This window comes from Nicotiana tabacum, chromosome 21, assembly GCF_000715075.1.
Source record: "Nicotiana tabacum cultivar K326 chromosome 21, ASM71507v2, whole genome shotgun sequence".
NCBI lineage: Eukaryota > Viridiplantae > Streptophyta > Magnoliopsida > Solanales > Solanaceae > Nicotiana > Nicotiana tabacum.
Genome location: NC_134100.1, coordinates 19,717,323 through 19,721,006, shown reverse-complemented (window position 1 = coordinate 19,721,006; position 3,684 = coordinate 19,717,323). Strand labels below are relative to the sequence as shown.

The window sequence follows — 3,684 nt, the reverse complement described above, 5'->3', positions numbered from 1 at the left end:
ACATGTGATTTTTGACCCTCCCCAAGATTTTTTATATTTTAGCATGTAAATATTTTATTTAGGCCTAATATCGCTATTTCAACTAATTTTGACTCTTTTACTTTATTTTATTACAAGAAAATAATTACAAAAAAATAATTTTCATTAATATTTTGTAGTCATTTTCAATCTTGGGACTAAAAATGAGGTCGTATTTTAGTCTCGTTCGTGGAGAAAGAATAAAACTTGGGCTCGAGCAACCCATTTTTAGGCCTAATTTTGGGCCTAGCCCATAATTTTCAAGCCCATAATTCTAGGCACATACCCCTTAACCTAAAAAGGCCTACAAAAACCTAGACCTAGACTCTACAATCAGCTATATATAGACTAACGCCTAAATCAGTGAAAATAGATACAATCAGCAAAAAGAGAATACACAAAAATACACATTAGACCTAGACTAGACTCTAAGACCTAAGGGAAAAGGCTGATCCACCGCAGAGACATAGGAGACCCCCCTACCAGGTCATTCTTCTTTAGCAGAAGAACTCCATCATTAGCCACTAAGCAGAGAACGCCCAACCTCTGGATAAAAAAGGGAAAAAAATTGGTCGTAAACCCCAACTTCAAAAACAGAAATCGACCTTACCCAATTCCCAATTTCCAAGAGCCTCTCACGCACATATACCCCTGAAAACTAGTAAAAATAGGAGTTCTTTGCACTAAACAACAACTCCAAATGGCCCAGCAATGAGGTTTAACGGAGGTCATTTTTGTATGGTCGTTGAGGTATCGAGTCACCGGTTCTGTTCGAGTCTTCCGGTGTTGTTGTGGCTACTGTTCAAGTTTGATTGCCGATTCATTTTCAATATTTGTACGCGGTTGGAATTTTTTTCAAGTAATTATATATAGATCCAATCCTTAAGGTTCGTCTCTATTGTTTTTACCGCTTTATTTAATAGCTTGAAATCATTGTATTTGTTGTTATGTTGCCTTGTTAATTTTGTTTGGTTATATTTTGAAACTGATTTTTATCGATTTTCACGGATTTTTAGTTCTAGCGTTACCTTGTGCTTATGAAATTTTGATAATTTTTGATGATGGAAGAAAACTGATGAAAGTTTGTTTGTTGATTCTTGTTGCGTTAGTTTCTTTGTCATTTACTGTTGTCTTCATTCTTTCTTTGTTTTGTTGATTGTTTTGTTTTCCCCTTTATAATTAGCCTTTCATATAGTTAAATATGATTAAATCATTAAAAGATGTCGTTGAATCTTATAAATGAGTTGTTACTGTCATTTGAATAATGAGCAGTGACCTTTTTCTTTTTACTTAATTGCTATAATAGCCTACTGATGAAGACTCAATAATTTAGCTTATACTTTGGACATTATTAATAATAAATAATCATAGCTACGGGTATGGTTCCCGTGACATAGTTGTGATACGTAATCTCAATTCGGGTGTGCATTTCATGTGACCCGATACTAATTTCCAACAAGGTTAAATAGAACGTGTCGTGAACCGCGAGTGCATTTCATGTAGCATGGCTTACGATTTATTTTAAATAACCTTTTAATTTTCCTGAAATACTAAAAGCGGTTAGAAAGTTAAAAAATGCACATAGGTTTTAAATGTATAATTACATCAGATAATTATGCCAATAATAATAGTTGAGCAACCGTGCTAAAACCACGGAACTCGGGCATGCCTAACACCTTCTCCCGGATTAACAAAATTTCTTACCCGGATTTCTGTGTTCGCGGACTGTAAAATTGAGTCAATTTTTCCTCGATTCGGGATTTAAACCGGTGACTTGGGACACCATAAATTATCCCAAGTGGCGACTCTGAAAAATAAATAAACAATCCTGTTTCGATTGTCACTTTAAGTTGGAAAAAACTCCCTTATACCCTTCCGGGGTAGGAAAAAGGAGGTGTTACAGCGGTGACTGCCAAGCCCAAAATATAACTCTCTGAACCTTGCCACCGCTGGGAGCATAATCAAGACCGCTTCAGCGGTGGACCCTCCGCATCCGCGTCTGTTTCTCTGTTGTCAGCGCCTTTTTGACTCACCTTTGAACTTCTGAAGGTTTTACTCCTTTATGAGCTGGTTTTGACTTTCTTGTCTCTTTTTTTACCAAACACTGCAAACAAGCACAATAAGTTAGCTTACGGGAATACTTATACACACTTTTAATCCAAACCTAAGCAAAAGGAGCATAAAATAGGCTAGAATCCCTAGTTATCAAGTATCAAGTTCATAATTTTTTCAATATTAGTGACTTGCTTTCTTGTGTTGTAGGTAATGATGATGATCTGCATTTGAGGAAAATGCTTATCAAGAAGGGGAGAATGATACACCTCAAGGAACACCAATGACATTTAGGTCATTCACAATATCTCAATCTAAGGAACTAAGGGATTTGCACCTCTTCACCAAGAATTAGGATATCTTGGAAGCATTGGAAGACAATTGTGGAAAGCTCTTGAAGGCATACAATGTGTTGAGGGTGAAGGTCTTGGAGGAGCATGGAGACCACGTAGGCTACGTGGATGAAGTCGTAGCATATGCCCCTATGCCCACGTGGAAGGCCATGCCTACGTAGATGTAGGCGCACATGTGTGCTCCCTTGATGACTTGGATGCAAGTATGTGGACATGGGCCATGTTTTCCAATGATTGCAGACTTGGGTTATAAGATTTCCCATGTGGGCATAGTAGTTAGACCCATTAGGGGTACTTATATCTTTCTTGCCTTATTTGGACCTATTATAAATAATATATGATGAGGTCATTTCTAGTTTAGCTTATCTTTGAATATTTAAGAATTGTGAGAAGCATGTATTTCCAACTTGTTGATTCAAACTCTTGCAAGGTGTATTCACAATAATTTCTCTTGTGGGTAATCTTATAGTTTAGGTTTACTAAGTATTGTAATCTGTTGGGTAATTGATTATTTCAATTGTCTGAAAAATGATTCTTTGTTGGGTCCATTCTTAATTTCTATCTTGTCTTTAATTTCTTCAATTCCGTACTTAGATTCGCATTACATGAGCAATAACACTAACTCAATATTAGTTAGAGATATTAAAAGTTGATAACATATTTTATAATAAAAATTGAAGAGGAGTTTAAGATTTTAGCTGAGTAGCTTCAAATATACTTTGCAAAGTAAAAATAAAATATTATATCTATTTACCACCGATAAATTATTGTATCGCAAACTTATGAGGAAGTCACTAAAAGCTATACGTGCTTGCTAATTTATTTGCTTGGATTCCTATAATTTAATGATTATTGAAGAAATCATAAGAGAGGTTAATGCATATATTTCTTAATAAAAATAAATCAAAAATATATGATTAGATACAATTCATGTTTTTGCTAATATTGTTGGGAAAATTTCAAGATCTTTTTCAAAACAAGGGTCTCTATCACTCTAGCTAAAGAAAAAGTGTTCATGAAAAAATTATATAATCTAAGTTAGAGAAAATTATATTCATTAAGTCTATGATCAAGTTGATGCACATAGCATAATAAATAAATATTTTGGGGTTCTTGGGATCAGTTTCTACCGCTTGCCAAGTTTCCTTACAATAACATTTATCAATCGAGTATTTAGATGGCTCTTTATGAGGCTTATATGGGAGGTGGTGTCGTTCTCCAGTTGGTTGGTTTTGAGCCGGGAGAGGCTAGGTTGTTGGGA

At 35.1% G+C, this 3,684-nt stretch overlaps 1 long non-coding RNA gene across 1 annotated transcript; it reads left to right on the top strand.

The window, feature by feature from the left end:
* Nucleotides 1-353: 353 nt before the first annotated feature.
* On the top strand, nucleotides 354-2,950 carry LOC107767549 (uncharacterized). Its single transcript, XR_001643935.2, has 2 exons — nucleotides 354-905; nucleotides 2,281-2,950. It is a non-coding gene; the product is annotated as an uncharacterized LOC107767549 (long non-coding RNA).
* Nucleotides 2,951-3,684: the final 734 nt, after the last annotated feature.